The sequence below is a fragment of the Pinus tabuliformis genome, chromosome 5_2 (genome assembly GCF_031772625.1).
Source record: "Pinus tabuliformis cultivar Carrire ecotype Pingquan chromosome 5_2, CPIR1, whole genome shotgun sequence".
Taxonomy (NCBI): domain Eukaryota; kingdom Viridiplantae; phylum Streptophyta; class Pinopsida; order Pinales; family Pinaceae; genus Pinus; species Pinus tabuliformis.
Window position 1 is genome coordinate 1,099,999,485 of NC_142306.1, and position 26,224 is coordinate 1,100,025,708.

General features: G+C 39.5%; 1 pseudogene; it reads right to left on the bottom strand.

Moving 5' to 3' along the window:
* Nucleotides 1–12,229: 12,229 nt before the first annotated feature.
* Nucleotides 12,230–26,224, bottom strand: part of LOC149163077 (protein NRT1/ PTR FAMILY 5.2-like) — a 147,230-nt pseudogene continuing 133,235 nt past the window's right edge.

A 26,224-nucleotide genomic window follows, 5' to 3' on the forward strand; every position in this document is an offset into this window, starting at 1 on the left:
CATGTAGATATCCTCTTCCAGATCCTCGTGAAGAAATGTTGTCTTCGCATCCATCTGTTCTACCTCAAACTCAAAATCAACAGCAACAGATAAAAGTAAGCTAATAGAAGTTACCTTGGCAACAAGAGAAAAGATATCACCAAAATCAATTCCCGGCAGCTGGGAATAACCTTTTGCTACCAACTGAGCTTTGTATTTCTCCACATTTCCTTTTCCATTTGTCTTCTTCTTGAACACCCATTTGCTGCCAATGGGTTTCCTTCCAGCCGGAAACTCCACTAGATCCCAAGCCTCATTTTTGTGAAAAGATGCCATTTCATCAACCATGGCCTCCTTCCAGAGTTTTCCATACTTTGAATCTACTACTTCCTTCATAGTTTTGGGATCATCATCATTAATAGATAAAGAAAAATTTGAATAGAAAGCAGATGGACTATACCTTTCTGGCTGCCTTCTTTCTCGAATTGATCTTCTCACACTCGGAGTTTGTGGCTCTTCATCTTTTGATTCCTCCTCTACTGTAGAGTCTGATTCTTCCTCCTTTAGATAAAACTCTATCTTCTCAGGTTCCTTTGGTTGGACTTCATGTTTAATAACATCTTTCACCTCTCTGAACACCACATCTCGGCTATACACAACCTTCCTTGTTACTGGGTTCCAAAGCTTATAACCATTTAAACCATCCTTATACCCATTAAAGATGCACTTTTCAGATTTACCATCCAACTTGGTTCGTTTCTCCTTTGTAACATGTACATATGCATCACATCCAAATACCCTCATATGTGAAAGAGAGGGTTTCTTACCAGTGCATACCTCTTGTGGAGTCTTATCCTCGAACGCTGATGAAGGTGATCTGTTGATTAGGTAACATGTAGTCTCCATTGCCTTTGCCCAGAATTCTTGTCCTAACGCGACACCACTAAGCATGCTTCTTGCCCTTTCCATCAACATCTTGTTCATTCTTTCTGAAACTCCATTTTGATGAGGTGTATATGGAGTAGTCTTCTGTCGTGCTATACCAAACTTCGTACAAAATTCTTCAAATTCCTTACTGCAAAACTCTCCACAGTTATCTATCCTCAACACCTTTATCTTCTTCTCTGTCTGGTTTTCCACCAGAGCCTTAAATTCTTTAAACCAGTCAAAGACCTCAAATTTCTTCTTAAGGAAATATATCCATGTATTCCTTGAGAAGTCATCTATAAATGATACATAGTACACAGAATTACCCAGTGTTGGAACCTTCACAGGTCCAAACACATCACTGTGCCCAAGCTCTAATATCTATTTCGCCCTCTTATCACCAGAGGGGAAACTCACTCAATTCTGCTTTACATATACACAATTTTCATAGAAATAAAAATCTAGAGAGCTATTACGCATACCTTTACCATGAAGTATTTGAAGGCCCTTATCCCCAATATGTCCAAACCTTTGATGCCACAACATGGTCTTCTCTCCAGAGACCGCTATATTTTCTATTCCACTTCCAGGAACCAAAGAACTGTTGCACCCATCAACAACAGTGCTACCTTTCAGCTCGTACAGATTTCTAATCCGAACTCCCCACATCAATGCAGTGCTCCCCCAACCATCTTGTAGCTATCCTTCTCGAACACTGTTTTTACACCTACATCATCCATCTTGCTTATAGAAATCAAATTTCTTATCAATGCAGGAATATGTACAACACCCGAAAGTGTTCTAACCCTTCTATGTGGCAACTTCAACTTTACTTTTCCGTGACCAACGATTCTAGCCTTCCTATCATCCACTCAGAAGACATCACCACCATCGTATTTCTCATACTCGTAGAACCACTCTCTATGGGGAGTGAAGTGAAAGGATGCACCTGAGCCAATCAACCATGCCTCATGATCTACATGTGTACTTGAATAAGCCAAGTACACATCCCCACCTTCATCTGAGGTGGTTTTCGCCTCTGCATCAGGAGCATCATCTAATCTCTTTCCTTTGTCAGGAGCTTTAGATTTACAGTTCCTTTTGTAGTGCCCTTCCTTTCTGCATTTCCAGCACACCACCTTTACAGGTTTTCCTAGAGATTTAGATCTCCCTATAGATTTAGATCTTCCACTCGATGACTTAGTTTTATTTCTGTTCTGGGACCGTCTTCGTACAGACAAGGCATCACCATTTTGGCTCTCCATATTTTTCCATCTCATCTCCTCTGTCAGCAAGGATGAGACTATTTCATCAAACTGTAAGGCTGTAACATTGCTACCTATTGCAATAACTAGACTATCCCACGAATTTGGTAGAGAACACAACAAACTAATGCACTTATCTTCATATGAAATTTTGATATCAATAGATGATAACTGACTTACCACAGTATTAGACACCTTCAGATGCTCTGTCACCAAGTCCACATATTTCATCCTCAAGTTATACAGCTTTTTCTGTAGGAACAATTATTTAACCAGAGACTTAACTTGGTACAAAGTCCCTAACTTGTCCCACAAAGCCTTCACCGTAGCTTCCCCTGATACATTCAACAATACTGAATCTGAGACACACAATCGTATTATACTCTTTGCCTTCTGATCCAACTTCTTCCATTCTTCATCAGACACTTTCGTTGGTTTAGTACCCAGATCTACCGCGATCCACTGATCTTTATCCACCAACACATCCTCCATCTAGAGTTTCCACAACTCAAAGCTTTGACCATTAAATTTCTTGATCTCTATCTTTTCACTGCTCGCCATCTTCTTTCACTACCAAAATTGATATCGTGGATATCCCACTGAACAGGGTCTACCACAAGCCCGAGCGAAACCCCTCAGCACCAAAGGCATCCCCTTGAAGCCAAAACAACTCTAATACCAAATGTAGGTTTTAACCCTATACATAAATTACCTGCATACAAATTCTAAAACACAGAAAATAAACAATGTGAGAGCATAACACATAAAACACATATACACAGAGATTTTCCCCTGGGTCCCAAAACCGGGAGTACCAGCTTGATTTTTCATTATTATTCCTTTCAATGTTACAATACATATTTATACATGCCAAAGCATCCAATACCATGGACCGAAAACCATCATGTCCAAAACCATGGACCAAAAAGCATCGCGTCCAAAACCATGTGCGAAAATCATGCACAAAACCATAGGTAGGTCCGCCCAACCTATTATATGGTCCAAAAAAAAATTCATGGGGCACTACCCCAAACCCCGTAGAGGGGGGCTACCTACCCCCTCAAACCCCCTGGACTGGGGGGGTTGCCGCCCCCCCCGATGACCCCACTGTTGCGCAATTAGCGCAACAAAGGGGGGGGCTCCGTCCCTCCTCTAACCCACCGGTTCACTACGTGGGCTAGTCGTGGAAAGAATAACACAACCCAACAACTACATGCCTCTGAACTGTGTTAGAATGAGGCTCAAGGGCCTATTTATTATTGAAAAATAAGGTAAAACCCTAAACACGCCAAACCCTAACCCCAAGAGATGGAACACCAAGAGTTTGTGGGCCCCATTGGGGTTAGTTGGGCAGCCAACTTCTGGGGGTCCTAACTTGGTCATTTAATCTCTATTTGGAGCATACGATACCTTGTTGGAAAAGTATCTCCGAGTACTACAAGATTTGTGGCAGGTGATCATGGGCCTACATCGGACCTAAAAAAATAGCATTTAGGGGGACAAAAATGCTCTGGAAGTTCAGGACCCAAAAAAGTGCTAAAAGTAGTAAATGTTGAAATAAACAAGGAAACATATGAAACTGAATGGAGGTCTAGGTGGAATATGAGGGTGGCCATCAATATCCACCTATATGAGGGCCAGGCAATCACTGGTGGTTGAGTTGAAGGCTTTCGAATCAGACGCATGTTCCGACTCTAAGTCAGAACCTGACAAGGGTAATGAAAAAGGGAACTAGATTGTTGACACAGAGCCCTGTGTCATTGTAGCCACCACTAAGATACAGAAGAATGTGCTTGAAGATATAGAGGAGTGGGAAAACCTCTTCCACTCACAGATGTGGGTGAAGGGTTCTTTGTTGAAGTCCATTGTCACCAATGAGAGCCAAAGGACCCTCATTTCAGTATAGGTAGTGAAGCGACCGGGCCTACCGACTACAACACATTCGCATCCATACGCCATCGGGTGGCTTCACCAAGGATGAGATATCTGTGTCAGCCAGTAGTGTTTCCTTCCCGACAACATGAAGCCCTTCATGGATGAGGTACTGTGTGATGTTTCTCCTCTTGAAGTTTGTGATGTATTATTAGGAAAACCATACTTGTGGAAGTGACATGTTGTATATGAGTCTACACCTCGCTCTGTGAATATTAGTTTGGACAATAAGTTGTACAAGATACCAAAGGTAGCCCCGCCTACTGCCATTTCTTTGGTCATTGCAAAGAAATGTAGTAATATCATTTCACAAATAAGGAAATTTGTTTTCCTTATGTTTCGCCCTCAAGGAAATAAGAAGATTGTGGCCACGACTTCCAGACAAGGATCCTCCGCACAAAAACAGGTAGACATGGTCATGGAGGAGTAAAAGGACATTTTCGCCTCACCTACGGGGGTCCCTCTACATTGTCCCGTCAAGCACTCCATCGAACTAAGCCCTGGCTTTCCACTACCCAATGGACCGATCTATCGACGTTCTGTTTTGGAGAAGGATGAGATCAAGAGACAGATTCAAGAGTTGTTTCAGAAAGGGCACATTAGGCCAAGCTCATCACCCTTTAGGAGCCCAATCATCTCGGTACAGAAGAAGGATGAGACCTAGAGACTCTCTATTAACTATCAATGAGCAAGATCACTTTTCGGAATAGGTACCCAATCCCACAGATTGATGACCTTCTGGACCATCTCAAGGGGGCCAAATATTTCAGCAAGATTGACTTAAAGTTCGGTTATCACCAGGTGCATATTGAACACTCTGATGTTTGGAAGACTACTTTCAAATCCAAGGAGGGCCTTTTCGAATGGTTTGTTATCCCTTTCGGGTTGACAAATGTCCCCTCAACCTTCATGAGATTGATGGCTGACATCATGTGACCCTTCACCCATGCATTCGTGGTGGTGTATTTAGATGACATCTTGATCTTCCACTAGAGTTGGGAATAACACCTCCACCACATTTGGCAGGTCCTCCAAACCCCCTGAACACACAAGTTATGTGTCAATTTGGAGAAATGCACTTTTTACATGACCCAAGTTCAATATCTGGGGTAAATCATTGATGAGAAGGGTGTACATGTGGACCTAGCCAAGATACAAGTCATTTAGGATTGGGTCAGCCTTGGGAATCTATCTCCATTGATTACATGTCGAGCTTTCCTTCTGCTAAGCACGACAATAACTTCGTTTTCTTAGTCTATGAAAAATTCTCTAAGATAACCATTATGGCAGCCTGCAAGAAGAGTATCACAGCAGAGGCCACTGCGACGCTTTTCTTTTAGCGAGTGTGGGTACACTTTGGGATCCCACAGTCCATTGTCTTAAATCAAGACAACATATTGCTAAGTTCATTTTGGTCAAGTCTCTAGTCGATGTTGGATACCAAACTTACTAAGTCTGTGACTTTCCAGCCGCAAACTAATGGCCAAACAGAGGTTGTCAATAGGATGATCATACACATTCTGCACATATACAACTCAAAGTATCCACGCAAATGCGATGAAAGCCTCCCATATGTCCAGCACAACTACAATAGATCTCTCCATAGCTTAATGGGCCACAACACCTTTTAGGTAGGTTTGGGATTTCAACCATTATGTCTCATTGATGTGGCCATACCATTTGGAGCTACTCAAGCAGATTTGGCTCACGTCGAGTCTGAAGACAACAGGGCTAACAACTTTAGTGAGTGCATACAACACATCCGCCAATCGGTCCATGATGTATTGGATAGTGCTAATTCTAAGTACAAGCAGTGCCATGAACAACATCAAGTGTCACACAAGTTCGGGGTGGGCTATAAAGTTTGGCTACATTTGCAGAAGGAGCGCCTTGCTGGACCTCGCCGCAAGATTCACCCGCTTCAATATGGATCATACACCATCACCAAGGCTATTGGGGACAATGCCTTCGATCTCAGCATTCCACCATTCCTTGGTCTGCACCCAATGTTCAATGTAGACCGCCTTTTTCCATACTTTCCACCATTATTGGACACATCCGAAATTGCAGAACAATGCACACCAACAAAGCTAAACCGAGAATGCATGGAATAGGCCACAACTGATCAAATCATTGACACGTAGATCAAGAACGCTCACCAATAGAGGATCTAGCTATATCGAGTTATCAAAGCAAGCTAGCTCCTTCACCAGGGCAAGTGGTTCACTAGGGACGAGGTTCAACAGAGTTTTCCTCACCTCATGGAGGCTTTACATGTAATGCAAACCATTGCTTCCTAAGGAGGGAGAACTAATCCAGGTAAATAATGGTGGCCACCCATCTATTCCACCTAGACCTCTAGTCGATGTCATCTGTTCCTTGTTTATTGGAGCGTTTACTATTTTTAGTAGTTTTTCGGGTCCTAAACTTCCGGAGTAGTTTTGACCCCCTAAATGAAATTTTTAAGGTCCACAGCAAAAAAAGTTCCTACCACAAATCCTATAGTACTTGGAGAGATATTTCCAACAAGGTATTATACGTGCCAAACAGAGATAATATGACCAAGTTATGACCCCGGGAAGTTGGTTGCCCAACTAACCCCAATGGGGCCCACAAACTCTTGGCATTCCATTTTCTAGGGTTAGGGTTGTGGTTGTTTAGGATTTTTTGTTGTTGTTCAATAATAAGTAGGCCCTTGAGCCTCATTGTAACACAGCTCATAGGCATGTAGTCGCCAGATCTCTTCTTAGAGATAAGCTTGCATCGCCCGAGCTAGTTTATTTCCATTCTATTTGTAAGCATATTTCAATATTTGATATTGATGAAATGAAGTGTTATTTCTACTGCATCTCTTTATTTATAGTTATATTTGTAATTTGTTCCATTCCTGTTTAAGTTCGAATCAAGGTTTGTGCTTAATCTATGCTCATGAGCTTCAACTATAGTAATACAACTAATGTAGCCCAACTCTGAGCCTGATGAACATAGTATAGGGAGTACAAGGTCAATCATAAAGATAATTTTAGCTATCAAGAAACTGCACCAACATAGTACTTTTCTAGAACATGTCTCTCCAATTAATACTATTATCTCAAATAGGGAGCTTATAGCTTGCTTCACTTTTGTTATTCTAAATCACCTTAGAGAATCAAGCAACTTATTATCAAAGCATGTGCAATGCATAAATAAGAGTATTCTGACATGAATCTCAAGTCCCAAACACGATTCTTCATATATCTCTCAATCCCATAATCCCCTCTTCTTATTCTATCTTGCACCTTGACACTCCTCCTCCTTGCACAAATTTAAACTATGAGGCATAAGGTAGTTGTTGCATATAGGAGCATTTAGATCTGATAAGAAAATTGTGATACTTTGTTGTAATTTTTTCTTCAAATGTGATAGAAAGTGTACTCTAAATGTTGGCCATTTCATGGTTAATTTAGTATAAGTTAAAAGAAAATTTACAGTCTTTTATACAAGATCAAGAATGTTATGCCCAATAGCCAACACTAGAAAGCAAGACATGTTCACCAATTCCATAGTTGCTATCAAATCTCTCTCAGTGTTGGAGTTATTTTCTCAATAGACTTGTTTTAACTACTCTTGAAGTGATGAAAGCCACCACTGTTGCATATAGGATAATTTAGATATGATAAGAAAAGTGTGATACTCTCTTAAAATTTGCTCTGCAAATGTGATGAAAAGTGTGCCTTGAATGTTGGAAATTTCATGGTTAATGTAGTATAAGCTAAATGCAAATTTATTTTCTTCTATACAAGACCAAGAAATCTATGCCTAATTGCTGACACCATAGAGCAAGACATGTTCGCCAATTCCACAACTGTTACCAAATATCTCTCAGTGTTGGAGTTCTTTTCTCAATAGCCTTGTTTTTACTGCTCTAAAGTGATGAAAGCCACCACTCCATATAAATTTTACTATCTGCATAAAGAACAAAAGCGACAAACTTCATATTAGCTACTGAAATTAAAATCAGTTCATTTTAAGACATTGAGAAATATAGTAGATTAAATAATATTTAATAAGTCAAGAACCCACAAAGAAAAAAAAATGCTCAGTGAGTATGAAATCAAATCAAAATAAAATGATTAACAACATTGATATAAAGCCCTCATCAATATGGAAGTAGGATTTTTACAAAATCTAGGTTCATTATAGTACAATCTTAAGATTCTTCAAGTTTGGAAGAAGAGTACCTAAAGAAAAGATAACATAGAACAAAATATTCTCAAGAGAAAAAATCTTCATGCATGAATGACATAAAATCTATCAATTAATCTGCACTCTCATCACCTAGCAATGGAAACAAGGAGATATAAAGATATAAAACAAGAAAACTCTATGCAAATCACAATCTATTTCTTTATTTATGAGGCATTCATGTTGGCATAATCAAACAAGGTCTTTCATTCATATTCTATCTATCTAAATTTGTCCTGATGATGGACCCCCTTTGGGGTTTGAAACGTCGACAGAATGATCAAAAAACTGTGGATAATCCGGATCATGCCACTGCAAAGGTCTTTAACTTCAACACAGGCCTCAATGTGATTTGTAAGGCTCAAGGAAAAAATATTGCATTAAGATTTCATTGTAGTATAGTCCTTGCCTTCTGTTGATATATTTTTGTGTTTCAACGGTTGTCAAAAAAGCATTAATTTGTGCTATATGTTAAATTTTCCTTATGTTGTTTCTTTTGAAGCATCTGGTGCAATTGCTAGTTACTAATTTTTCTTAAGAATTAGACAATACCCAACCTTACTACTACATCTTACATAAATATTTCTCTACCATAAGGTGTTTCAAAGGTGAGTATGTTTTAAAAGACACTATGGAGGCGGCGAGGGTGACCATCCAAGAGAGAGAGTTATAATGTGTATAGTTTAAGTATCTAAATATATTTTTTATCCATTATAAATTAAAATTGAATAAATATTTATTGAAATGGTAAATTTTACTTTTATAATTTAAGTGTTTTTAAATTCGTTTATGTATTTAGAAATATAATTTAAATAATTAAAAATCATAATTTATAAAAAATATATGGTTAACTTAAAAAGAAAATTAAATCATTAAATAACTAAATTATATATATATATATATAATTAATAAACAAATAAATTTATATTTTTAATAATTATTTTTATTTAAGATAAAGTTTTTTTTGAAAAATTAGAGAGATTTAAAACTAATATCATGATTTGTCATTAGGGAAAGTAATCGAGTAAACACAAAAAAATAAATTATTTAATTCATATTATTATTATAAATGCAAAAGGTAGAATTGAAAGTTTCAAACATGAAAACACTGAAGACTTTATGAAAGAGCTGGATTGTTTCATTGCTAAATATAATAATTTATAGATACATACGCAAGAGAATTAATAATGATCTTTGTTGACTTGAACTGATGTCTTACTGACTCCTGCTAACTCACATTAAACTTGATGACATGAGAACAGTGGGCGGCGCCATTGGCGCTGTCGTGATTAATGTTCTAACACCTCCCTTTAATCATGACGACCTAAACTTTAATTTGCCTGCTGGTCTAAGTCTCAACTAGGCTTACAAAAAAACATTTCATTTTTGCCTTCTTGCTAAAGAGTCCATGCTTGTTCATTTGCTGAGTCATTTCATATTTGCCTTTATTGCTTTCCTTATGATCTATTTCCACTCTTTTCTTACATACTTAACATCAGCAACCTTTTCCGGATTGGGATGCAAGACAATATTCCAAACAATGAAAACAAGATAATACACTCCATGCACTCCCCACTTTCCATGAGGAACCACTAAACGAGCCACCAAAATGAAGTCATCTTTGAACATGAGCGTCCTATGAACCACATTCATGGTCATATCCTCCAGTGTCACAACCATCTTAGAAGTAGATCCAAACAAATTTCTAACAATTGGGTTTTGAGATAAGCAAGTTTCACTGTGAGTGATTGCAAGAGCACGTGGAATAGACTACACCTCCTGATATTCATGATCATCAATAAAATCATTATATGATTCAAAAATACCGCTGGAATAAAAAATATTACCAGGCCCAAAAATACTTCCAAATGGGTTCTCTAAAAATACATCATCCAAAATATTAGTATCAACCATTATCCCACTCATTGTCCTCCAATCAGACCGACGACCTTCTACGTGGCTCTCTACACACGGTGCTCACTAACAGAACTATGTGGATTGAACAATGCATTCAATTGGCCTTTAATTGGCCTTCGACTCTCGATACCAATCCATGCACTTAGAAAAAACAGGGTCTTCACACAAAAATCTCTAGCTCGATCTCCAGAGTCGGCTCTCTACTCGGCCTTACACACAGATTTCTCAACAACAATTGGAAACTCTTCAATGGCTCCTTTGACTTCAACTGATGTCCGGCTCCACACGCTATTGTTTCACGCTTGATGCTCACCTTCAAGCAGCCTCGTTCACCATTGGAGTACATAAAAACAATTCCTCTTGTCAATGCCCATCGATGATTCAACGCAGCTCCTTAAGCAACTCCTTCACTACATCACAAATTCTTTGTCAACCTTCCCAGACAAACTTAGCCTCACGCCTGGGGTTGGTTTGATCCACGCTAACGTTGAGAGTCGAGCCTCTCTCACCACACTACACAGGACCCCACCATGCTTTTTCTGCGCTACAACACCTCTTCCACACTTCTGAAGAACGTTTTTCATAGCTCCACACTGCTCTAGGCAACTCCACGTTCACCGATGACGTTGAAATTGATCCGCGTTGAGATCGTTGAGTTGTTGGATTCCACTGGTCTGCCAGTCAACAACGATAGCACAGTTGTCAAGACGTTTCTGCAACAAAACGACAACAAAATATTTCCGACACGCGCTGGGCTCATTCACACTGGCTCCACACCTCCTTGGCTTGCTTCCTCTCAGCAGCCACTCACAGGAACACTCCACGGTCAACCTAACACTTCACTCCATTGATCAAGAATACTGTCTACATAGACGACTTTCACGTTGGTGTGCAGAGAATCGATGTCAATGGTGTCCCCCTTGCAATCGACCCAGAGAAGCTGCAAATCCACGCGAAGGTTCGTGGCGGCACCTAGCTGACCGCCGTGGTGCCCTACACACAACTAGCAACCCCGATCTACAATTTCATCGGGCGTGCCTTTGCTAAGCAAAGGAATCTCCAGCGCGTTTCTTTGGTGGCTCCTTTCAACCATTCTCCCACTTAGCCACTAGAAACCCTCTTTGGCCCTTCTCTCTCTCCAGCAAATAGACAATGCTCACAATGGGTTACGATGTGGATTGTGACTCTACGCAGAGCATTGAAACCCACAAATGGATCTCAACGCAGCCTTTGCTTGTTGCATCTCAAGGCGGATCCTCCATGCCTCTTCCAACAGTTTCCTCAAGGGATCAAACAACGAACAACGCTCTCTATCCAGCGCACTGCGAAAAATAGTGTCACAAAGCTCCTAGGTGGCACCATGCACCACCAAGAATATTAACACATCCACAACAGACATAAACAGCCTCACTAACCTTCACAATCTTGGCCCTCTGGAGCTACAGCGACACAAACATCACAGAGGCACAACACAACAACACAGAAAAGCCTCATAGATCTCGGCCCTCTGGTTCACGATGGTAGCTGCAGCAACACTGGCTGTGATAAAACCAGATCACGCCCTCCAAACACTCTTACGACTTCAATGCACAGCGCTTGGCTCTAGTGAGAGTGCTACAGGGTTTACTCTCTCAGAAACAACGCTCACTATGGATGGAAGATCGCTACCTCACAGCTCTCACGTCTCAACCGCTCTGCCAGCACGCCCTCCACACAAATCAGTGCCAAACTGCACAATGTCTCCGGAATTGTACTCTCCAGGACTTCACTTAAACTCTCAAAACCACAATTGGCCTCACACAGCGATTTACCACTCGGCCTCTTCCAAGCAGCTCACCTGAGCTCTGTCTTTTCACAGCTCACCTGAGCTCTGATACCATGAAAGAAACACTTAAGACTCTATGAAAGAGCTTGATTATTTCATTGCTAAATATAATTATTTGTAGATACATACGAGAATCAATAATGATCTCCGTTGACTTGAACTAATGTCTTACTGAATCCTGCTGACTCACATTAAACTTGATGACGTGGGAACAGTGGGCTGCTCTGTTGGCGCTGTCGTGATTTCGTATCAGAGGTAGAGAAATAGATTCCACCGTTGCCGCACTTTCATGGCCATCGATGTCATTGTTGAATGCCTTATTGGTTTCTCTCTTGTAAACATAAAACCGAGAGACAGCGAGGAAGAAAATCAGATTTAAAACGTTAAAAATGGTTAACAAGGCATAATAGTAGTAAAGACGAGATGCATTCAGATTGTCTGAAACCCAGCGGGTGTGGCCCTTTCGTCCAGTGATCTTAGTCGTAATAGTTAGCGGTAAACTACTGAGAAAATTCCCAATCCCGGTGGTACTTGCAACCAATGTAGTTCCTATGCTCTGCATGCTTTCCGGTGCCTGATCGTAAAATAATTCTAACTTTCCCACTTCAATGAAGGCTTTTGCTATGCTCATAAGCAAACACTGAAGAAGAGGGATAAAAATGGTCAAGGAAGTTACTGCTCTTGGATCGCCCTGAAGCCCGTGTGCTTTCACAACTCTGATCCGCTTGATTTCGGATATGGTGGCCACTACCATTACTAGAATGTGGATTGCCAACCCAGTACCCATCCTCTGTAGTATAGTTAAGCCTCTGGGATTTCCTGTGAATCTTCTCAAAGTCCTCACTAGGATTATGTCATAGACAACCAGAAATACCAGCAATGATATCAAGACAAATGATGTTACACTGCCAGCGGAAATTTCAAAGTGAGAACCCATATGCTGGTTCAGTCTCGTTCCTCGATTTACGAATAGTGTGTTTGCTTGGGCTGTCACGGCGCTTGGAATGAACATGGAAACCCAAATCAAGAGCATTTTTATCATAAGCTTCATTTCTTCTACTTGGGTCAGTGAGCAACCCTAGTTGAGCCGTCGTTTGCTACTGCTTGATCCAGAAATAAAACTTGCTTAGTACGAGGGCTATGTGTAATATAGTCCATATTTAATTTAGAGTTACACATTTCTTTTAAAATAAAAATTTCAAATTAAATAAAAAACACTATTATTTATAATAAAAAACATAAACAATTATATATATTTGGTTAATTTTAACTAAAAGAAATATATGGTTAATTTTAATTAAAAGCAATATAAAATATCAATAATTCTATTCTTATTGTGCTCATTTGTTTCATTGTTAATATTATAATCCAGTAAAAAAAGAAAATATTTCATTTTTACTCCTTGAATTATAAAATAAAATATTTCCATATCTATCTTAAATAATAAGTTTTTATATAATTTTATATAAATAAATTAATTATAAAAAAACTTTAATTATTATTTATATAATTTTATATAAATAAAGTAATTAAGAAAAACTTCCATTTCTCTTATAAATATTTCAATATAAAACTTAAATAAAGTGTTGATTATGCATATTAACTTTTATATATGCTTGTGTGTTTTAAGGTTGATCTTCGTAAAATATCTCAACGCTCAAAAGGGTATTTTATTCATTTTTAATATAAAATATTACTAATAATAAATTATTCAAAAATAAAATTTAAATAATGAAAAAATACACATAAATGTGTAATTCATTCAATTTTTAATATAAAATATTAATAATAATAAATTATTCAAAAATAAAATTTAAATAATGAAAAATTACACATGGTTTATATAGAGAGACAAAAAACCACTATAGATCCACCTTAATGATTGATTTATCAAGCACTAAAAAGAATTAAATCTCATGAAGTGTAAATTTTTTTTAGTTTTGAATTCTAAAGAAATTTACATATGATAAGATTTGATCTCTCTCGGCTCTTGGTCGATATGTAGTTAAAATAAATTTATACTAGCCATTGCACCAGATGTTGCAAATGAAACACCATAAGGCATAAATTCCAGAAGAATTGTGCCATATAAAGTCATATTTTTTTCATAACCTTGTTCTACGTAGTAAAAAAGCTAAGTATTTTTGTCACCCTTACTAATCCACACATATCTACTTTTAAGGTGACATTCATTATCTTCTCTGTTAGGAAGATCATATCTCTCTTGTTCCAGTTTTCTAAGAATGGTTAGTACATCCTTCGAGAAGACCCCATTGGAATTAATATAAAAGGATTTTATGTTATGTTCCACTTCATTTAAATAAGCTAATTAATTTTCTTTATGATGTTGAGACGATTCTTTCATGACTTGTTTTTGCCTGGAAATGTTTTTTGCAAATTGAGCCATATTGGAGTTCAAGCATGAGGGATGTAAGTGTGAACATGTGTCCTTGACCATATTGTTTAGAAACCAAGAGTGGTTGAAACAAAGTGGGTGTTGAATGTTTATTTGAATTGACAAATGATATAAGAAAAATGGGGAGATGATTAGACAAATTGTTGTGAGATATTCCGAGGTGAGAAAATCATTTGAAATGAGGATCCTATTGAAGAATTTGTATTGAAACTTGTTGATGTCCAAAGTGGTTTGTGGCAAGCTAGGAAACCTATGCTTTGAAGCTAGTAGAAGACTTTGTGCTCGATCAACAAGAAGTTCTCTCCTTTTTGCATCTCCTAGAAATTATTTCATATTGCCCCAAGAAGACTTTTAGGATTTCTATCTTTTCCATGTGTTTTTTTAAAGAAGTTTTTGATTCCACACATGAATTATAGTTTCAATGCGATTTTAAATATCTAAGCTGTGATGTACAGATGACAAGTCTAGGTAGTCTAAAAGACAATCTAGGGAAAAATGTTATGCTATAACGTAACGTCCCTATATTTTGTATTTAACTTCTATAACAAGTGACACATTTGACTCCAATATCAGTGAAGTAACACATTATGTTAATGCAATATAGTCTATATTGACTCCTATTCCAGTGAAATAAAATATAATGACAGATTGTTACCAAATCCACTTATAAGAATTTCCTTGCAAATGAGTTATGTTAATGTGTCACATAATTTGATTTAGTCTATTGAGAGATTTTGTATTTTTTGAAGTCACAAAATTTGATTTAGTTAATGTAATTATAATAATATAAATTCATTTTCATTTTTAAAAGTTTTAATGAAAAGGAGATTTAAAATTGGAATTTCATGAAACATAATACTTCATTAGCAAGTGATTTCCAAGTGAGTTTCTCCATTACCATTACAATAATCCATTATTAATTATACTTCAATTACGACCGCCAAACAAAATTCAACTCTTAAAACATTTATAATTCTCGCATGTCAACATCATTTAAAATTGATCAAGGAGGATGGTTCCAGGAGGATCTCTAAAAAGTACTAGTGGCATGGTAAGAATGCTTAAAACTTAAAGTGGTAGAATCTGGATAAGCTTAGCATGGGATTGAAGTGCTTGTCATCTCGATTCCAACGATGCGAATTTCACTCGAATACGAGCTCATATAAAGAAGTTAGGGCAAGTGAAAGTTCAAATTTGACTTGGACCGATGGCAGGAAGAAAAATGACATGGCAGAACTTCAATGAATGGGGAAGTGCTAAGTGGCAGGCCACCATTGGCCCTACATTTCACAGATAGCAGAAGGAAGAGGTCTGTTGTCAAAGAAATCGGCCCCTAGCATTACCGGGTTGCGATTTGCGATATCAAAATCATAGATCGGAGGTAGGTTGGCGGTAAAGGATCGGCCCCATAGTAAAGCCGGAGTGCGATGCGATATCACATTTCGCACATTGCAAGGAACAACGGTTACAAAATCAGCCCTCGGGTAGGCAAGGTTGCGATTGCGATACAATCGCATATTGCACAGTGCAATTCCGTTATATATGTACCCCTTGGCTCTGTCGATTACCATATGCAATGGATCCCGGATACGATATAGTTATGGGTTGCAACTAATAGTTCTGTCGAGTTTGCCGATTCACACATCACCCATCGCCTAGTGCAGCGGCCATTATGGAGAATCACCTCTGGTTCTGCCGATTGCGATTTGTGGCGCTGATAGACTATGGCCGCTGATGATAAAGCTACCATGTTTGGGGAAATATGTCGATTCTCTGTATTATTCTGTCGATTAAGGAGTAAAGCACCGATTCTTTATATTATTCTATCGATTTAATGGATTCAATGCGAAACGGTCTGTGAATTGTTTTCAATGGAGGTTTTTCCTTGTTCGACAGGCTTGTTACCTACATACTATTCCAGGCCTGAGACCCTCTATTTGAAACAACTGTGAGCTGTCTTCGAACTAATATGCCGATTGTTGAAACGAACCACTTGCTAAACTTGTCCTTTGTTGAAACTGCCCGTTTATGGAGGAATCTGCCCACTAGAATATAAAGTGGGCTATCTGCATAGCGAGAGGGGGTGAGCAGGAGAATTTACAGAGAAAAGTAGCGGCACTTCTTCCTGGCAAGTGGCCAAAACCTCAGTTCAGAAATCAAAAGGTTCCGAGAAGGTGCAAAAGCTTTGTTCCTCCAAATTGGGTGTTCAGATAGGCGATTCAACATGATTTTTTGCAAGGAAGTCAGTGGTGCTGTCTATTTCTAGAGCTAGGCTCTCCATTTGTCATCTATCTTCTAGATTGGAGGTATGAGGGTGTTTATGTAAAATTTTCTTGTACTTCTTCTCTTCATGCCATTTAATGAATGAAGGCTTCCCCACTATTGAGTCGGGCCCGGAGATGTAGTCCAAATCGAATGAAATCTGTAATCAAATATCTGTGTCTTGATCTCATGCATGATTATGTATTTACTCTTCGTTTATAAGATTATGTTTCATGGTTTTTAAGTGCTCTGTTATATGTAATTTAATAATGCATCCATAGGAAAAAAAATCCTGGATTAAAACTTATCTCCAATAACTTAGCAAACACTGCACTACGAGAAGGAAATCATCTTGAATTACTAAATGTGGATCATAGGTGTTTGAATATACAACATAGTTCTCATTAATAGAACTTAAAACAGGAAAGGAAAATTTTAAATTGTAGAAACAATAAGAGTTGCATTCACCTCCAAATAATCGCACCTAGGCACCAACATCTTAGATGGTAGACCAGAGGTCAAATCCCCGCTCCTTCGTCGTTGCACCACCGTGGATGCCTCCTTTCAGGCAACAGCATACAACCTCACTGCCAAGGCCACCAAATTCTCAGCCGACTAGAGGGCCAAGAGCGACAAGAGAAAGTAGAGCTCATCCAGCGAGAGCTCCTCTTTGGGCTGTAATAGTGGGAAACTGGCTTCGTATAGATCACACGAGTTACATATAAAATGACGGGGGTGGTTTTGTATCACCCTTTTGGTGATAACCAACACAATAAATTAATCCACTTGGCCACTAAGGTGGACAACCCTGTTGACGTCCGGACTCACCGCCTCTGTCCATTGGGTGCACGAGACCATCGATCCATTAATTCTTTTTCTTAAGTGAAAAAGGCAATCATAGAGGTGATGGTAGGGTTACAAGAATCGAACGTGTAACAAAAAATGGGAGGCTAACCACCTGAAAATGCAGAAAGGGTGTAGAACTTGCCTAGAGGTTCAAGAATATGAAGCTACTAAATACAGAGAATGAAGGGCATTGAAACTGTGGGTGATCACAAAATTTGGAGTTGAGGGTTTCATCCTGCGTGCGAGAGTTTTTACCAATTATCGTCGGAAAAAATAGGAAAGGATAATTATGAGAAAGATACAATGGTTTTACATCCATTATCATACGACACCCTAATACTGCAGAAAACACAACACTGAAGGGTGCTTCCAGGGCCCATTATTTGACATAAAATGTCCCTAAATGATCCATTATTTGGATTTACAAATAAAGATTTGGTTGAGAGTAAAATATTTGGTTGACAGTTAAAAAAGGGAGACCTAAGGGTGGAATAAATCTCAATCATCTAATGTAGGTTTTAACCCTGTACAAAAATTACATGCATACGAATTCTAAAACACAGAAAATAGACAGTGTGAGAGCATAACACATAAAACACATATACACAAAGATTTTCCCACTGGATCCCAAAACTGAGACTATCAACTTGATTTTTCATTATGTTCCTTTCAATGTTACAATACATATTTATACATGCCGAAGCATCTAATACCGTGGACCAAAAAACCATCGTGTCCAAAACCATGTGTGAAAATCATGCACAAAACCATAGGTGGGTCCGCCCAACCTACCATAGGGTCCAAAACCAAAATTTTCTAGGGCCCTGGACCCCATAGAGTGGGGTTACTTGCACCCCTCAAACCCCCTGTGACACCCCCGCCGCGCAATCAGGGCAACAAAGTGGGGGGCTTCTCCCCCCCTCTAACAGCTCGGTTAACTACGTGGGCTAGTCGTGGAAAGAATTTAACACAACCCAACATTCTCCCACTTGTTGTTTTCTTTCCACAGGAGGCCACAAGAGAGCTTAGTCATTTATCTAGCCCTACAATGCCCATTGTTTCTCTAAACCAAGAGAACTTCTCAGAGCTCATAGATTTTGTCAATGCATCTGTAGTATTCTTCAAAGTGTCCACCTTTACCAGTAGAACCTTTTTTTCTTCTATCATATCCATCACAAAGGGATACTAAACATCAATGTGCTTTGTCTTTGAATGGTAAGAAGGGTTCTTTGCCAAGAAAATTGCATATTTGCTATCACAATCTATCCTTATAGCTCCTTGTACTAACCCCATACTTGAACACAATCTTTGCAACCAAACTGCTTCCTTGCTTGCATGAGTGGATACCATGTATTCTGCATCTATAGTTGATATTGCCACTACAGATTGTTTCTTACTCATCCAACTGACTACACCTCCAAATAGGTTAAAAACATACCCACTTGTAGATCTTCTCTGATCCAAATCTCCAACCCAGTCTGCATCAACAAAGCCACGAATATCCAACACTCTGTCAAATCCTGGTCTTCCTTGGTAGCACAAACCATAATCACTAGTGCCACACAAATACCTAAAAACCCACTTCACTACTGTCCAATTCTCCTTTCCTGGTTTTGACATAAACGTGCTCAATACTCCCACTGCATGTGCAATATCTGGCCTAGTACAAACCATTGCATACATCAGGCTATCAACTGCACTTGCATATGGAACATGGGACATGTCCTCTTCCTCTTCTTGTGTCTTGGGACACTGTTCAACAGATAACTTTACACCTACAGGAATAGGAACCTTCACTGGTTTACTATACTGCATATTAAATCTCTACAATATTGTCTCGACATACTTCCTCTAGTTTAACAAGAGCTTCCTCTTTGCCCGATCTCTTTTAATTTCCATGCCCAAAATATAGTTTGCAGCACAAAGATCTTTCATGTCGAATTTGGAGGACATATGGGTCTTCAAATCCTGGATTATTTCTTTGTCATTTCCAACCAGCAACATATCATCCACATACAAGACCAGATAAATAACACGGTCACCAATTAATTTAAAATACACACAATGATCTGCTTTGCTTCTGGTGAAGCCAAGTCCCTGTATAAATGTATCAAATTTTTGATACCACATCCTTGGTGATTGTTTTAACCCATACAAAGACTTCTTTAACTTGCACACTAGTTCTTTCTTACCCTTCACCACAAAGCCTTTAGGTTGCTTCATGTAGATTTCGTCTTCCAGATCCCCGTGAAGAAATGTTGTCTTCACATCTATTTGTTCTACCTTAAAATCAAAAGTAGCAGCAACAGATAAAAGTAATCTAATAGAAGCTATCTTGGCAACAGGAGAAAAAATATCACCAAAATCAATTCCCGGCAGCTGGGAATAACCTTTTGCTACCAACCGAGCTTTGTATTTCTCCACCTTTCCTACTGCATTTTTCTTCTTCTTGAACACCCATTTGCTGCCAATGGGTTTCCTTACAGTCGGCAACTCCTCCAGATCCCAAGCCTCATTTTTGTGCAAAGATGCCATTTCATCAACCATGGCCTCTTTCCAGAGTTTTCCATCCTCTGAATCTACTGCTTCCTTCACAGTTCTGAGATCATTATCAGTAATAGATAAAGCAAGATTTGAAGAGAAAGTAGATGGAGTATACCTTTCTGGCTACCTTATTTCTCGAACTGATCTTCTCACACCCAGAGTTTGTGGCTCTTCATCTTCTGATTCCTCCTCTGTTGTAGAGTTCTTCTTCCTCCTTTAGCTCAAACTCTATCTTCTCAGGTTCCTTTGGTTGGAATTCATGTTTAATAACATCTTTCACCTCTTTGAACACCATATCTCGGCTGTACACAACCTTTCTTGTTACTAGGTTCCAAAGCTTATAACCCTTTAAACCATCCTTATACCCAATAAATATGCACTTTTCAGATTTACTATCCAACTTGGTTCATTTCTCCTTTGGAACATGTACATATGCATCACATCCAAATACCCTCAGATGTGAAAGAGAGGGTTTCTTACCAGTCCATACCTCTTGTGGAGTCTTATCCTCCAACGTTGATGAAGGTGATCTGTTGACCAGGTAACATGCAGTCTGCACCGCCTTTGCCTAGAATTCTTGTCCTAACCCAACACCATTGAGCATGCTTCTTGCCCTTTCCATCAACGTCTTGTTCATTCTTTCTGCAACTCCATTTTGTTGAGGTGTATATGGAGTAGTCTTCTGCCATGCTATACCATACTTCTTACAGAATTGTTCAAATTCTTTACTGCAAAACTCTCCACCGTTATCTGTCCTCAACACCTTTATCTTCTTCTCTGTCTGGTTTTCCACCAAAGCCTTAAATTCTTTAAACCTGTCAAAGACTTCAGATTTCTTCTTAAGGAAATATATCCATGTATTTCTTGAGAAGTCATCTATAAATGATACATAGTCACAGACTTACCTAGTGGTGGAACCTTCACAGGTCCAAACACATCACTGTGCACAAGTTCTAATATCTATTTCACCCTTTTACCACTAGAGGGGAAACTCACCCAATTCTGCTTCCCATATACACAATTTTCACAGAAATCAAAATCTGTAGAGCTATTACTCATACCTTCTACCATACCTTTACCATGAAGTATTCGAAGGCCCTTCTCTCCAATATGTCCAAGCCTTTGATGCCAGAGCATGGTCTTCTCTCCAAAGACCACTATATTTTCTACTCCACTTTCAAGAACCACAGGGTTGTTGCACCCATCAACAACAGTGCTACCTTGTAGCTTGTATAGAGTTCCAATCCAAAATCCTCGCATCAATACCAGTGCTCCCTAAACCATCTTGCAGGTATCCTTCTCGAACACTGTTTTTACACCTGCATCATCTAGCTTACTTACAGAAATCAGATTTTTGGCCAATGCAGGAATATGAAGAACACCCGAAAGTGTTCTAACCCTTCCACCTTGCAACTTCAACTTTACTTTTCTACGACCAACGATTCTAGCCTTCCTATCATCCCCTAAGAATACATCACCACCATCGTATTTCTCATATTCGCAGAATCATTCTCTATGGGGTGTGAAATGAAAATATGCACCCGAGTCAATCAACCATGCCTCATGATCTACATGTGTACTTGAAGAAGCCAAGTACACGTCCCCACCTTCATCTGAGGTGGTTTTCGCCTCTGTAGAAGGAGCATCATCAGATCCCTTTCCTTTATCAGGAGATTTAGATTTATAGTCCCTTTTGTAGGGCCCTTCCTTTCCGCATTTCCAGCATACCACCTTTATAGGTTTTCCTGGAAATTTAGATCTCCCTCTAGATTTAGATCTCCCACTCGATGACTTTTTTTTTTTTTTGTTCTGGGACTGTCCTCGTACAGATAAAGCATCACCATTTTGGCTCTCCATATTTTTCCATATCATCTCCTTCGTCAACAAGGATGAGAATATTTCATCAAACTACAAGGCAGTTGCATTGCTACCTATTGCAATAACTAGACTATCCCACGAATCTGGTAGAGAACACAACAAACTGATGCACTTATGTTCATATGAAATTTTAATATCAATAGATACTAACTGACTTACCACAGTATTAAATGTGTTCAGATGCTCTGTGGCCAAGTCTCCATCTTTCATCCTCGGGTTATATAGCTTTTTCTGCAGAAACAGTTTATTCACCAGAGACTTAGATTGGTACAAAGTCCCTAACTTGTCCCACAAAGCCTTCACCATAGCATCCTCTGATACATTCAGCAATACTGAATCTGAGACACACAATCGTATTGTGCTCTTTGCCTTCCGATCCAACTTCTTCCATTCTTCATCGGACACTCCCATTAGTTTAGTACCAGGATCTACCGTGATACACTGATCTTTATCCACCAACAAATCCTCCATCTTTAGTTTCCACAACTCAAAACTCTGACCATTGAATTTATCGATCTCTATCCTTCCACTACTCGCCATCTTCTTTCACTACCAGAATCGATCCCACAGATCTCTCACTGAACAGGGTCTACCACAGGCCCGAGCGAAACCCCTTAGCAATAAATGCGTCCCCTTGAAGCCAAAATAGCTCTGATACCAAATGTAGGTTTTAACCCCGTACAGAAATTACCTGCATATGAATTCTAAAACACAGAAAATAAATAATGTGAAAGCATAACACATAAAACACATATACATAGAGATTTTCCCACTGGATCCCAAAACCAGGACTACCAGCTTGATTTTTCATTATGTTCCTTTCAATGTTACAATTCATATTTATACATGCTGAAGCATCCAATACCATGGACCAAAAAACCATCGCGTCCAAAACCATGTGAGAAAATCATGCACAAAACCATAGGTGGGTCCGCGAACCTAACATAGGGTCCAAAACCAAAATTTTCTGGGGTGCTGCTATAGTGGGGTTACCTGCACCCCTCAAACCCCCTATGACCCACCCGCTATGCAATCGGTGCAACGAAGTGGGGGGCTCCGCCCCCCCTCTAACCCCTCGGTTAACTACGTGGGCTAGTCCTGGAAAGAATATAACACAACCCAACATCTAACAATGAATATGATGGCATGGAAGAGTGCAAAGTGGCAACTAGGGAAGTTCTTCTCAAAGGGAAATGCCTTACGACATAATTACTTAACACATCATCAATGATAACATCTTTGTTACATTGTTTTTTCAAATGGTAGTTATCAACATCCAATATTTCAACCATTTTTGTATGTATTTATTTTTGAAATTTCTATTTTGATTTGTTTGACAAATGATATGTAGGTTAGATTTCTTTTTCTTGAAAATGAGAGTATTCAAAATTTTTTGTTTCATTTGTTGTGGCTAAATCTTGCACCTGCAGCAGGAGGCAAGGAAGCTCCCTAGAGACAGCTTGTGGGTCAATTGTAGAGCAGTGCCTAGGACATTTTTAATAGAGGAGTGCTTGTAAGGTTATATGTGAGGGGTTTGCAACACTCCAATTGTCACGTAAAACAAAAGGAAATAGGAGGGCCTTGGTTCAATAAGCCTTCAATGAGGTAGATTCAGGCCAACTCATGGATCCAAATGCTGGGGGAATATTTGGGAAATCTCAAAGAGAAATGACTTCTCCTTCTGGTGGCCGACACACAACAATGAGACAGCTTAAAACTAAAGTTGTAGTGATGGTGGAGAGGAGGAAAGGAAGGAGGGAAATAGATGCATAGGGTTGTAACAAACAAAATCCTAGGCAGCAATGTTCTAGCAGAAAGTGGAATTCGATGGATAGGGTTGTAAGCAACACAGAATCCTAAACCATGGTTTTCTGATGAAATGATAGAAATAGAGGAGTGCAAAAGAAGGTTTCAGGCTAAACATGACATGGGTATCATTCTCTGCCAACATATAAAGTAAATTTGAGCTACCCTAGGTATTGTTCTCTATTTAGTAGCTAAGATAAATCCACAAATCAGCAAGAAACCAACAACCTCATTACACTAATTCAAGAATGGGAAAACACAACGAAGTGAGATTTACCAAGAGGAAACATGCTGCACATTAATCATTCTTGGAATCAACAGGGAAACTCTATTTATCTCAAAGGGTCCAAATAACCAGTCCATACATTCAACACGATATCAGTGAAGTCCCCCATGAATAAGAAAATAGGACCAAAATGGCTTCTCGGAATTCAGACCGCTCGGGTGAGAAATTCTATGACCTCTGTATAATATTGCTTCCCCCTATTTATAAGAGGAGGGGGAGTTGTAATTACAATTTACCAAATATCTGAGCCTGAGCCCTAGCTATCATGCTAGGCTAGCTATCTCGGTCAGTCTAAGGCTCTGCTACCCCAAAAAGATTACAATCGAGATCAAATCCCTTCTTGGAAATAAACATAAATTAAAGAATAGAGAAAGGAAATGGAGAGATGAAGGAGGAGGTGTCACCTTTCTGTTCGATTGGAGGCCCCTAATCAAGCCATGTCCCTGTTGTGATGCTTTCCACTTGCTTCTTGGCCTGTTTATATCAATTTTGCCTTAACTGCCTGAGTGACCTGTTCAGTGGAATAGGGAGCAGAGTGGGAAAGGCATGTGCCTGAGCGGTCCTTTTCTGTGTAGAGGGAGTGAAGCACCATGTTGTGCCATTAAGTCTTCCTGAGTCCCCCCCCCCATACGGCTCTGAAGCTGCACCATGCTCCATTAACTATTATAGCTGCCAGCCCATCCGCCCATTTAGATCTCTGTCCAGTCCTTTCGGTGCTCTAATACACCGAGAGATGTGTCTTATGCTGTAGAAAATAGTCGGTCAGTCGCGGGCATTTAACATTAAAAAACAGACGACAAGCAGGCATTTTTTTATTTCTGCTTTATCCCCTATGCTTTCAGCCCCTTTTGTAACTTTCCGCATATGAATGGGGGCTGGAACCAAGGGATTAGTCCTTTGAGTGCTAAGGCTCTCAATAGCTGCATGGGGGCCTTATTACTTTGTTATCGAAAATCCACATATCGGTGGTTTAAACCTTTCTTTACCCTTTTCCTTGGAGCGAGCTGATAGTTCAGACACGAGGTCCATATAGACCTTGCCCTAGTCATCTATCACATTCGGGGAGGAGTCCCGCACATCACAATCGCTCTGCACCAATGTCTTAAGTTTTTCCCCTTAATAGTTGTGATCCCTGATCTACGAGGTGATGTCATCACTGCCACATGTCTCCTTGTGAGTGGTGACACATGGCACCCAAAAATGGCCCCATGTCACCCCTGAAAACACTAAAACCAGGTGACATGTGTCCCCTGCCACATCATCAAACGTACTTCCATGTCACTGCAAATGTCAGCTGCCATGTTAGCTTAGAGGAACAATTAGAGGCCGCCACATGGCCTCTTGGAGGAGAGATAAAATGGCCTGCCCAACCCTGTTTTGTAAGCCTTTCCTATGTTAAACTTTTCGGCCCTCTCCCAATGATACACCACTATATCACAATATTGGCCCTCGCATGATCTATCAAGTTTAGAACTCTGCTGATATGACTATCTTGCTTGATGCAAGGTGTTCGAGATGCGAGAATCTGCCACGTGAAGGAGAGAGAAAAGGGCAGGCCCGACCCTTGTTTTGTCAGCCATTTCCTTTATGTTTGGTTTTCTCCCCCCCTCGGCAACGCACCACTTTATCGCATGATCAGCGGTTTGCGAGTCTTTTGAAATGTGAACCATGTGGATCTGATGATCGCTAATATTGCAGGACAGTGAGACTATGATATTGGCCTTCGACGCTAGGAACCACCGATAAGCCTTAGGTGTTAGCTTCGAGACAACACCGATAGCCGATTTGCGATATATGTTGTGCCTAGACCTGCCGACTGCTGATATGCGATATTGGCGATCGAAAGATCATTTTTTTTCATTCCTCCTATTTTCCTTGCTTACCTAAAATCCCGATTTGTGTTTGTGATAAGCCTCTTGGGTCTCGATTGCGATTTACCTCGACACTTAGTCATTTTCTTGGTTTGCTGGGCTTTTCCAAGGTAGACTTCAAAATGCCTTAAATTCTGCTCCAGGAGTCCATTGGACTTCCATATACCATTGGAAAGCTCTTTCCAAGCACTATGCAATGGAGAGGGACCGATTAAGTTCTGATAGCTTATGTGGCTAAAAAATGTT